Raw genomic sequence first — 12,169 nt, 5'->3', positions numbered from 1 at the left:
ACGCCACACGCAGAGCCTTCAGGACAGGGCACTGCCCAGGAAACCCCGCACGCAGTGGCTGTGAGCTGTTGCTGTGATGATTATTTTTACAGTTGTTCTTTGAAGCGCTCCTGTCGCAGCCTGTCTCCTCTCTGCTCAGTGGGTTTCCAGCCCCCTCTGATCCAAGGGGTCACAGCTCTGGCTGCAGATTTCCGCCCTGCCCTCTGCCCTCCTGCCAGGCCAGGCAGATCAAGGGCCCTGGCCTCTTTTATCTTTTCTCACAAACATTCTGAGACATGGCGGAAGGAGGCCTGGGCTGGAGGGGGGCTGGCTTTGCCTCTGTATGAGCTTGGCGGAGTCTGTCTCTGGGCCTCTACTGTGGCCTGAGGGGAGTGACGTGATGAATGGCCGAGTTTCATGGCGCTCGGCCGTCACGTGAGCCTGGCGGGGCCGGGTGTCTCCCCTACTTTCATGCGGGCAGGTCACATGCCTGTGACATCCCCTGTTTTGTCTCTAGATTCTGAAGTGGGCACTCAAGCCTCAGGCTTCCCATCTGTGAACTGGCTGTGCAATTCAGAAGGGGAGGCCTTGAGGATTTTGGCCGTGTGGGCCAGTACTCGTGCTTGACCCCGCCATTTGCAGGTCACACCTGGACTCCACCCGCTCGGGTGCCCACGGTCTCCATCCCTTCCCTGGAGGGCGGATGCTGGAGGAACCTGCCTCTGAAGGAAACATGCTCACCTGCTGCCAGCCCCTCCTGACTCTCGTGGGGCCAGGGAACGCACGTCTAGTGCCCTGTGTCTTCGGCCTCCGGGCCAGCTCGGCCTCGCTCCCTGGAACATAGGTACGTGCCCACACACACTCGCCAGTGTAAGCTGGGGCGCCGCCTCGGCTGGTCCTCGGCCGGGGCTGCCGTCAGTGCAGAGGCCTCCACACTGCTCCTCCCTGGCCCCACCTGTCTCCACCCAGTGACAGCACAGATCCCCAGGCCCTTCTCTGCTCACAACGCTCCGTGGCTCCCCACTGCCTCCAGGACAGAAGCCAAACCTGGCATTCAGGGATCTTCAGGGCTCACCCCAGCCACCCTTCCCACCTCATTCCCCCCACACCAGCCCGCCCATCGTGCTGTGCTCCATTAGCACCGCACTGGTCCAAGTTCCAAACCCAGCAGTATTTTAGGCCTCTGTGTCTTTGGTCATGCTGTTCCCTCTGCCTGGAATACCCTCTCTGTCCCATTTTCACCTGCCAGCATCCCCGCAGTCTTCTACACTCTCCGTAGACGACCTCCTTCCTTCACCAGCCCCTTTCTCCAACACACATAGTGAATTAGGGCCCCTCCAGTCCCCGGTGCTGGCCCCATCACTCTGCCTAGCACACTGGTCACACTTCCCTGCTCCTCCAGGCTGCGAGCAATTCTAAGGCAGAGACCAGACCTGGTTTGTTCACTGCTGTCCCCCTAGCACCTAGCCCAGACCCTAGCACATAGTAGATGCTCAGTAAATACTGACTGACCCGAGAAAGGAAGAGTAAGGCTTAGCCAGGGGCTGTGGGGTAGACAGCATCCACGCAGAGGGACCAGCAAGTGCAGAGGCCTCTGGGCGGGAATGAGCTGCTGTGACGGAGGGACAGCAAGGATGCGGGCTTGACAAGGAGGGAAGGGGACCAGGGCCTGCAAGACAGGCCTGAGCAGCTGGCAAGGGCCAGATCGGGCTGATGCACTGAGGAACTGGACGTCTCTGTGTAAACTGTAAAGTGCAGTGCCACGGGAGGTGCCAAGCCCATTCCACAGCCTCAAGCTGGAGCCTGCCCCCTCTTCCACCTCATCCTGTAGCCCGAAGTCCAGATCATTCTGTGGCTTCGAATAGACAACTCACAGCAAACCATCTGGTGAATGACAGAGCTGGTCTGGAATTTCCCGCTGGGTGCCTGTGATGGGTCCAGCTCCTCCAAGGTGAGCTGGGCTCAGGGTGGGGTTAGCAAATAGGCCACCATCGAGCCAGAGCCACCAGGGCCCAGGGGTGCGGTGCGGGCAGTGCCTCTGATCCTAGTTCATGGGAAAGCTCTCACCTGTGGGTCTGCTGCCAGTCTTGAGGGGCCAGGCCTCGCCCCACATGCTCCATCCTGCCCTTAGTTGTGGCTTTGACCCAGGTGGGGGGAAGGAGGGAAGAAGAGGTTTCTGGAGACAGACATCTGTGTACAACCAGTGCTCACCATCTCAGCAATGTTGACATCAATAACATCTGTCACCTGTGGGTGCTTTGGGTTGGGAAATTGTGCTTCTCAGTCTTCCAGGCCTGAGACAGGGCTGTGTATACCGTCGGTGGTCAATAAGTTGCTTCCATTAACGACGATGAATGATTTGCAGGCATTAAGCAATGAGTTGCTATTTTACTAACAAACAATGTTTTAAGCAAAATAATGCACAGAGTCCCTTACTTACCCACCGGGCCAGACCAGCAACTCTCGCATCGACATCATCCTGGAGGTTGGTGGGGTTGTGGCCCCACTTTATTGATGAGTAAATTGAGGCTCAGAGAGGGCAGGGTCACACAGTCAATGAACGGAAGAGTTGGAACTTGAACTCTTGTATGTGGATCCCTAATCAGTGTGTTCTCCCCAGCCGACTGGGCAGTGTCTGCTCTGTGCTGGGCACGGGCCAGGCCACAGTCCCTGCCCTAAGGGTGGGGACTGACACACCCTGAAGGGACTTGGGGTGTGCCTCATCAGGAGTTTGTCAGGAAGCATGTCCTGGAGGTGGTGGAATTTACTCAGGGACCTGATGGCCACAGAAGGTTGGGAAGCTAGAGATACGGTGGGAGTTACAGCCTGAGCAATGGCCCAGAGGGGTGGCTGAAAATAACAAACGTTCCCAACCATCGTGCTGGCCACGTCTCCCTGAAGTGCTCGCTGAGAACCTCAGCGGCTAAGCCAAGCCCTCGAAGCCAGTGGTGGCTCCAGGGGGAAGGCTGCACCTTCCAGAGCCAAGACTTGTCCCCGTCGTCCCTGCTCCTCCAAGAGAATGTGTAGGGTACGGATAGTGAGGCCCACACGTGCTGAGCTGGCAGCACCTCATTTCATCCTCATGGGAGCCCTCTGACGGAAGTGCTGTCTTTAGCCCATTTTGCAGGTTGGCAGGCCGAGGCTCAGAGAAATGGCATGCTCAAGGTCACATATCCATGAAGTGGCAGAGATGGGACTTAACCCAGGTCTGTGGGTCCAAAGTCTGTGCTTTTAAGCTCTTTGTCATCCCAGCTCTAGACGTGGCCCAGAACTTTCAGTTGAACTCCTGGGGATGAATCTGGTGATGTGCTGGTAAATATTTAAAAGCCAGCTCTTTGGAAGGAAAAAAAGCCTTGATTTGTAGTGTTTGCTGATTTCCAAGGTGTAAATACTCCTACAGTGGCTGATGTCAAGTTATCAAAGTGACATCATTGATCCGAGAGTTGAGGAGAGATGAACACAGTCTGCTCTTGCAAGTGGTAACAGCCAGCCCCAGCACACCCCTGGGTGAGCAGCCCACCCGGCCCAGTGTGGCCAGGAAAGGCCTTCAGACACGTGTGAGGAGTGAGCGAGGGCTGAGAAATCCGCTCCTCCAGCCTGGGAAGCCATGGTTAATCTTTAAGCCAGCCTTGCCAACAAGTGCAGCCATTTCCCCAGCCCAGGCTGGCTTCTGGTGCTGGCTCTGCCGCTGACTTGCTGTGGGGCTTCAAGCTGCCCCTTCTCCCTCCGGCCTCAGTTTACCACCCGTAAGAGCTACCATTTGTTGGGCACAACCTCAGCCACCCTCACACTTGTCGGGTTTAACCTTCCCAGGAGTCCTCTGTGGCTTGTTCACTCTGTTTCATAGGCAAGGGGACTGGGCTGGGGAAATTGATGGACTCGTACGAGGTGCAGCAGGGGGGCAGCTGGCCTAGATTAGAACCAGATCAGTCCGGCTCAAGGCGGTGCTCACTCCTGGACTCCTGCACGCTGTATTGTACCCTGAGCCTTTGCCTCCCACATTCTAGGGTTCCCCTCCCAGCTCCTCTCAGGAGGAGAAGCCCAGCCTTGTGCCATTTGGCCTGGTTGGGCCTCAGTTTCCCATCTGTGAAATGGAAGAATTTCAGAGAAGGAAAGTGGAGGCAGGTGGTGGTATTTAAAGCTGGATTCAGGCCCACCTTCCCCTGTGCCATAATTCCAGGAGGACAGGTGAAAAGCCAAGGGTGGGGTGCCCGCCCCCAACAGGGCAGCCCCGGAGCCTGGGCCTGGAGGTGGTGGGGTAAGGTGGGGTCAGACAGTGGTGGAGGAGGCTTTGTGGCCTACAGCAGCATTTCCTCCAGGTCATCCCCTTTCTCTGCTATACTCCCTCGCCCCCGCGTCCAGATGTGCTTCGCCTCTTTATTTATATACTTGGAAGTGTAATTGTCACCGAATACCTGCTGCAGTCCCCTCTGAGGCGGGAATATCTGGAACTCTATGACTTCTGATGGGCAGCCTTAGTTATGTGTTTTATACACATTGAAATGAACACATATCTTATTAAAATAAATATTGCTCCTCTCCACATGGTCCCTCCTGCCCCAGTCCCCACTTTGTGAAACTCAGGTCAAGGCCAGAGTCCAAAGCCTGTTTCTTGTAGGTAACCCCTTTCTCTGTGCCACAGTTTCCCAATCTGTAAAATGGAGATAACCATCTGGCCAGCCCAGCTGCTTGTTTGGAATAGATCTTAAAAGTCGACCTGAGCCACTTAGCATGGCGCCTGGCAAGGAGTGAGCGCTCCGTTAGTGCTGGTGTTATTATTATTACTACTACTAATTGCAGGAGAGGTGGATTTGGGGTAAATAGGGTAGGTGGGTTGGGGGGAGTTAGGGAGGGCATTTTGGTTTGAGGGCGGATCGGGGGTCCGCAGGGTGGGGTGCTCTCACGGGGCGGGGTTTCTGTGCCCCAAGCCTCCGCACCCCATCCCCCGCCCCGCCCGGACGCTGGCTCGAGTGTGGGGGGGCCCGCACACGGGTCTCCTCCCGGTCACCGGCGGGGAATTCGTCCCCGCGCGCTTCCTCCTTCCTCCTCCTCCCGGAGGCCTGCCGTGCCCCTCCTCCCGGCGCGCGCGCTCCCTCCCTCCTCTTCCCCTCCCCGGGCCGCCGCCTCCTCCTCCTCCTCCCTTTCTCTCTCGATCTGTCTTTCCCGGCCCGGAATCCATTCCGGCCTGGGAGCCGGAGCGGCCAGGCCGCCGTCTGCCAGACCCCCTGGCCGTCCGGCGGGCCGCCCTCCCGTGCGTCTGTCTGCCGGTGCGCCCGCCCGCCCGTCGGCCCAGGTGAGCGCCCCCCGCCCCTCCGCGGGCGCCGAGTCCCCGCCGGCCTGGGGGAGCCCCCGCGCGGGGCCCCCCCCCCCCGGCCTCGGATCGCCGGGCCGCGGGGGCTCCGTGCACCCTCCGACCCGCACCCCCGGCCGAGCCGCGAGCCCGGAGCGCTGGGCGGGCGCACGGGGACGTGCCCGGCGCGGCCTTTTGTTGTGATGCCGCGGGAGGAGGGGGCTGGGCGGGGGCGCAGGGGTCTGTCGGCGCGGGGACCCCCTCCGGCTCACCCTCCCGCTGCGAGCCCCCTGAGAAGCAGCGAGCCGGGCCCGAGCCCCCGGCCAGCACTAGGCCAAATCTGATATCTGAGCCGGTCGGCGCCGCCTCTGGCCGCGGCTGCCCGGCCTGGCGCCCCGGCCCGGCATGGGAGGTGGAGGGGGGCCGACAGGGTGGGTCTGGGGGTACCTGGCTGGGGGCGCCCGGCCAGGCACCAGGCCCACCCTGTCCTCGTGGGGCTTCGACTAGGGCCTGGTGCCGCCGGCCTGGAAGGGACTGGGCCAGACGCTGCATGGTCCCCGCTGCCTACAGCCCCCAGCCTCGCTTCTGGGCAGGCCCAGCCGCCTGCCTGCTCAGAAGTTGGCAAAAGTTTTGGGCCCTCACCACCAAGCCCGGTCCATCTGCCTGCCTGGGCTGGGGTTGCAGTGGGTTTGAATCTCAACAGGACCACCACTTGCCCTGCTGTGTGTCCTCGGACAACTGCCTGCTCTCTCTGAGCTGGAGGTCCTCATCAGTGGCAGGTGGGCCTGGCTGGGATTACTGGGCTGGTGGAAGGATGGGCATGAAGAGAAAGGGCTCACCTGTGGGGTACCAGTTCAGCCTCTGGGGTCTCCAGGCTGACTTGAGAGTGGACAGACCATGTGTGTGTGGGCCTGGGTGAGAGCCTCAGGGACTCTGTACAATGGGGGCAGTGGTCCCTGTGTCCCCTGGGGGGAGGCCAGGCCCAGCCACAGTGCAGCTGAGGTCAGACTTGGTTTCAGTGGGCCAGGCTGGCTCTGTAGCTGACCCTCTTCTCAGCCCTCTGGCTGGGGAGACAGGACACCTAGGCTTCTCGTCTCACTGGGCGACCTGGGCCAAGGGACTGCCCTCTGAGTCTGCATATGTGGAATGGGAATCCTCAGGGGAGGAATCTGTGTGTTTTGGCTTGGTATGTAGTAGGTGCTCAATAAATGAGCGCTTCCCTGGATGAATTGCCTGAACGGGTGGAGGCGAGGTTGCTGGCCTAGTGGGGCTCATCTCCAGGAGAGGGTGGATTTGTGCCTGAAAAGCCGCCTCTTGAGAAAGAATAACCCCTTGAGAAAGAGACCACGCTGGCACAGGCCTGCCACCCAGCAGCTGTGTGAGCTCAGGCAGCTCACTGTTCCCTCTGGCCTTCGTTTCGTTAAGTGTAAAATGGGCCCGTGGTAATGACAGCTGCTGACCTCTACTGAGCGCCTCCTCTGAGGTAGGGGCTCTTGTTTATCCTCATTTTGCTGATGGAGAAACTGAGGCACAGAGAGGTGAAGTGACTGCCCCGAGGCCACACAGTTTGAAGCTGGAATCAGAACCTGGACCTTGGAGCCCCCCGTCTGGCTGCCCTCGACCCCTTCCAGGGGTGATAGAGGAGCAGGCGTTTCTCAGGACAAGACCAGGCACACGGCAGTGTCGGAAAAGACTACCCCGATGAGTGATCGCGTGGAGCCACGAGGCCCATTTGGTGAGATGGTGATGTGGTCTTTCCACCCAAGGAAGTGATTTACAGTGTGTCACCTCTCTCAGCTGACTGCCTGCCCAGGCCCTCCTGTGTGGCCCCTGGGCCTTTGCTCCTGAAGATGTCCCTGCCGGAGTGTCCTCTCATGTAGGAGCTGCTTATCTGCTCTTGTTCTTTAAGATTTAGTTTAAGGCCCACCTCTTCCAGGAAGGCCCCCCAGCTCTCTCCTCCTCTCCCCTAGCCTCTTCCTGGAGCATGAATTATCCCCAGCTCACAGCCAGTTTCTGCTTTTGCTTCTTCCCTGATGGTGACCTCGGGGGCCAGGGGTTGTCTGGCTCCTCCAAGCCCCAGGATCCAGGGAGGAGATGGCTCCATGACATGCCGACAGAACCCCCAACCCCCTGGTCCTCAATTGACCCCATTTCCCCAAACCTGCCTAAATGCAAGCCTCCGTGACCTTGTATTGAGCACTTACTGTGTCCTAGGAGCTTTGAACTCAGGCCAGCAGTGTGGTGATGGGGTGAGCAGTGGGAGCTGTGGGGAGGCATCCGGAGGCTTCCAGGAGGTGGTGCTGAGGGGGGGCAGCAGTTTGCTCAACAAAGGAGGGACGAGAGTGCTCTCTCTTCCCTTCTGTTCAGACACTTCCCTGGGGTTGTGGGGAGTGGTCAGCCTGGGTGGGTCCTTGCAGAGGAATGGTGAACGTCCCTGGCCTTCCAGAAGTTTGAGTCTAGAGGGTGAGCCAAGTAGCAAACAAGTTGCCAAATAAATGAATATATAATCGCAGATGTGATAAGGGCTCAGAGGGAGAGGCGTGGGATGCAGAGGAATCTTGAAGGAAGCACGTAGGAGTTGGCCAGGCATGGAGCTAGGGGCAGGGCTTACCAGGCAGAGGGGATGGCATGTGCAAAGGCCCTGAGGTGGGGAGTGTGTGCTGTTGTGGAGGAACAATGGGAAAGCCTGTGAATCTGGAGCACAGAGAATTAGGGGGAGGGGGTGAGAGGTGAAATGAGGGGTGTTCACAGCAGGGCTGGACCCTGTGGGCTGTGTGGGCCTTGGGGAGGAGTTTGGCCTTCATCTTCACACAAGGGGCTGATTAGTGTCCGCTCTGTGAACAGCCCCATGCTGGAGGCTTGAGTACAGAGCTGTCCAACACATCTGGTGGAAATAGATCTGTGGGCTGGACTCCAAGTATTCTGCAGGGGCCTAGATCAGGTGTCAAGAGGAAGGGCATTTAAGGCTGGGCTTTGAAAGTAGAATAGGAGTTCACTGGCAGGAAGGCAGGAGAGGGTGAGAGCCCGGGGTTGGGGAAGTGCAATGCAGGGTGGCTGGAGGCTGGGAGTGAGGTGGGGAGTGGTGGGGGCGGGGGGAGGCGGTCAGCTGGAGACCAAAGTACCGTCAGGGCTCACGAGTCAGACAGGTCTAGGTTCACGTTCTGACGGTCTCCACTTGTGTGTCTTTGGGTCATTCCCTGTATCTTTCTGAGACTTAGTTTCCTTGTCTTGAAAATGGGGACGATATTTCCCTGTCAGGTGAGGGCTGAAGCAGGGCTGTATGCCCAGTGCCTGGCACCAGTAGGTCCTCAGGAAATGGGGCCTGCCTTGTGTGGTGCTGCACTGGGCAGGTCGATCGGCCCCATGGGTCTGGCCTCACCAGCTGTGTGGTGAAGGCTTTGAGTGGGTGATCTCACTGAGCCTGAAGGGGCTGCTCTGGGCAGGACTGGCCTAGGAAAGGATGCTGGCAGCAAGGCGTCCACGTGCTGGGCGATGTGAGTCCTGCTCTGCCCTCTCTGTGCGAGGAGGCTGCACTGGGGAGAGCCCTGTGGTCTAGCTTAGCCCAGCTTTTGGAAGCCTGCCTTAGGTGAGATTGGTCCATTTTCCAGATGTAAACACTAAGACCCAGAGAGGAGAAGCCACTTGCCTAGGGTCTCCTGGTTGCTGAGTGACAAGGTGAACCTAGGCTGGAGGGCTCTGCAGGGCTCGTGTCCCTGCAGGCCTTAGAGCTCCTTCAAAGGGCCTCCCCCCTGCTCTGGGCCTCTTGCCGGAGCCTCATTCCTGCCTCGGTCACGTGGCCCCCGCGCCTCTATCTTCCATTGGGTTCCCGCAGCCCTTTACTTCCCCTCCGCTGCTCCTACCCCCTTATCTCCGAGGTGAACTGCTCAGGTTTCCACTTGAGCCCCTGGGGGAGCACTTCCCCTGGGGCGCCTCAGTTTCCTCATCTATGAAGTGGGATAATATGAGTCACGATTCCCAGGATGTCCCGAGAGCACTGAAGTACAGCGTTTAGCGCACGTTAACTCGATAAATAGGGCGGACAAGGACCAGACATGGACTTGAGTCCTTCCTTCTCTGGCGGCTGACACCCCCTTCCTGTGACTCGGTTTCGAAAGCTGTCAGATGGGCATAGGACTTGCACCTAGTAGGGCCAAGGGGAGGGTGGGGTGAAGCTGTTCCTCAGGCCCTCATGCTGGCTGGCTCTGGGTCCCTGTTTCTGGGGAAGGTGCCCCAGGAGACGGCTCCCCTGTGTTCAAGGTCCCGTTGCCAGCTGTGTGTCCAAAGGCAGAGCACTAAGGCCCTCTGAACCTGAGCCTCTGCATACCTCATTGTGAGGATAAAATCAGCTGATGTCTCTCAGCAGTTTGAATCTACTGGATGCTCAGGAAATGTTACCTCTTTCTCCCTTCCCCTCCCTCGTGGGGGCTCAGACATTACCCAGTCTAGGGATGGCCCAGGGCTCATATCCCCCAGACCTGGATTGCTGTGTTGAGACACTCTGAGGCCCAGTCTTGGCTTCATGGGAAAGAGTGATGTGATAGACTAGTAATGTATGCCACGGGCAGAGGATTAGGGAGTGTTGTATGAGGGCTGTGAGTTTGTCATTCCTGATGTATTCTGACCTGCTCTTTTCACACATGGGAGACTGAGGCCAGAAAGACCCAGGTCATGTTATCTAAGCTGGGCGAGAAATGCACATTTCTTGTCTTTTGATCCAGGGCTCTCCCCACCCAGCCAGCCTGCCCTTCCCACAGGACAGCCAGGTGGGGTAGATGACTGGGGAATATCCCAGTGCTGGAAGCCGGAACCCCCATTTCCCCTGTCCTTGCTGTGAGACCTTGAGCACATAACGTTCCCCCCAACATGGACCCCAGTCCCTCTCCTCCCCTTGGAACTACCCAGAGAAGTTCTACAATGAAGTGAAGCCAGAGGGGAGGAGAAGCTGGATGATCTGGGCCACTGTCTTCCTGCTTTGGTCCTCAGTTTCCTGGTCTGTACGGTGAGGGCTCTTCCCTCCCAGAGGCTCTGTGACAGGAATCCTGGCTGGGAAGTCTTCCGGGGGCGGGCCAGCTGAGTCCTCTCTGATGCCCGTGTTGGGTGGAGATGCTGTTGAGAGACTGTGGGAATGGGTCCTTTGGGTCCTCAGACCCGCTGGGCTGCGAGGCCAGGACGGGCAGACACCAGTGCTGGGGAGGGAAGCTCGACCTCCCCCGTCAAGGTCTGATTATCTTCTCTTGGGCTGCTTTGTCCAAATCTGCGGCCTTGACTTTTACTCTGATGTCGATGTCCTCACGTTGCGCCCTCCCCAGCCAGGTCATAGCAGGGTGACCCATTCCATCCCTTGCGCCATCATGGGTGGGCAGAACTTTTGTTTTATGACGTAGAAGAGGAACTGAGGCTCAGAGAGGCCGAGGGCTAGGGCACGGTCACCCAGCACCGTGAAGTGTGAGCCCAGCCTTCTGGCTTCTGGGTGATTTGTGGCGTCTCACTCCCAGCGCGTGTGCACCAGCTGGGCTGAAGTCTTTCCCCAGGCTTAGGGTGGCGTGTTGCTGGGGCATGTGATCCTGACTCTCTGGCTTCCAGCTCTGACTGAGGGATCTCCACTTGGATCTGGGGTTCTGGGATCGTGCAGGGAACCTCCAGCTCCCAGGATTGGCATATCGGGGTGCTCAATGGATGGTCATGGCATAAAGGGAGTGGAAATAGCAAGGCCTTGGGAGCCAGTTGGTTCTGGGTTTGAATCCTGGCTCTGGCACTTGTTTGCTGTGTCTGTGGGAAAATGATTGCTCTGAGCCTTAGTTTCCCCAGTTGTGGAATGGAGATGACAGTGCTGGGACCAGCTGTGACAGGGTGATGTGAGGATCAGATGGACTAACGTGTGTCTGCTCTGGTGCAGGGCCTGCACGCAGTATGTGCTTTGTGTTTCTGAGTGCCTGTGATTGGGAAGGGGATTCCCTGACGAGGCGGGAATTCTGACCTCAGCAGCCCAATTGACATGGGAATCCCCGGGGCTGGGACTGGACACCTGTGTCCGTGGCGGGCTTGTCCTGTGGGGCGGAGCTGGAGGGAAGGTTAACTAGAGACAGACAAGTTTGGTGACCGGATTGATTGGAAGCCACCAGCTCCATCCAGCCTCCCCGAGCCCAGCTCCCGCCTCAGCCCTTGCCGGCCTATGACCTGTCAAGTCCTCCCAGTGCCCTGGCATTCAAGGCCCCCTCGCTGAACACGTCCATCTCTCCAAGGTGGCCACCGATTTAGCGCTGGGTGCTTGGCGTCTTTGCCTGCCTGGGCTGAGAGGCAGGAGCTGTACGGCCTTCGGGTTTTTTGAGAGGCAGCCGAGGCTCAGAGAGAGGCCGGGATGGGCGCAGGGACTCCTGGAGGAGTGTTGGTCCAGGCCAGAGCTCTTCCCTCTGCCCACCCAGTCAGCCCCCGCATTTCCCTCTCACTCAGATTATCCTGTAGCCTTTCTGAACCGTTGGCTGCCTTCCTGCTACCCTGGGTTGTCCAGCCCCCATGCCTTTGCCTCCGCAGTCCCACTGCCTAGCATGCCCTCCTTCTTGATACCCTTCTAGGGGCCAAGATGCCTCAGCCTCCGGAAAGCGTTTACTGCCCACCCTCTCTGCCCCAACCTTAGTCCATACTTCCTCCCCTGCACCCCGCTGGCTCCTTCTCTGCCCTCCCTCATGGCTCTGACACATCCTGCCTTAGATGGCAAGTCATAGGATTCTTGTTGCCTCTAAGGGAGTGCAGTGGTAATCATCACTCCCAAGGGCACTGCACTTTACAGTTTACAAAGCGCTTTCCATGGTCGCCTCTGAGCATCCCTAAGCAGGGCTGGGAGGGAGACAGAACCGTCATAATAATCTTCATCTGGCAGATGAGGAAACTGAGGCCTCAGGT

General features: G+C 58.5%; 1 protein-coding gene across 3 annotated transcripts in view; it reads left to right on the top strand.

Annotated features, from left to right (window-relative positions):
• The first annotated feature begins 5,091 nt into the window (after positions 1-5,091).
• The window catches only part of SRC (SRC proto-oncogene, non-receptor tyrosine kinase), a 53,071-nt gene continuing 45,993 nt past the window's right edge, over positions 5,092-12,169 (top strand). For 2 of the 3 annotated variants that reach the window (XM_058562725.1, XM_058562724.1), the window contains exon 1: positions 5,093-5,272. The gene's annotated coding sequence lies outside the window, so the exon portion shown is untranslated. Of the gene's footprint in view, positions 5,273-12,169 lie in introns of all 3 variants that reach the window. The other variant, XM_058562727.1, reaches the window with a different exon arrangement.

This window comes from Diceros bicornis, chromosome 19, assembly GCF_020826845.1.
Source record: "Diceros bicornis minor isolate mBicDic1 chromosome 19, mDicBic1.mat.cur, whole genome shotgun sequence".
In the NCBI taxonomy this organism is placed as follows: Eukaryota; Metazoa; Chordata; class Mammalia; order Perissodactyla; family Rhinocerotidae; genus Diceros; species Diceros bicornis.
The sequence above is the reverse complement of the archived record's forward strand: the minus strand, read 5'-3'. Positions and strand labels throughout refer to the sequence as shown.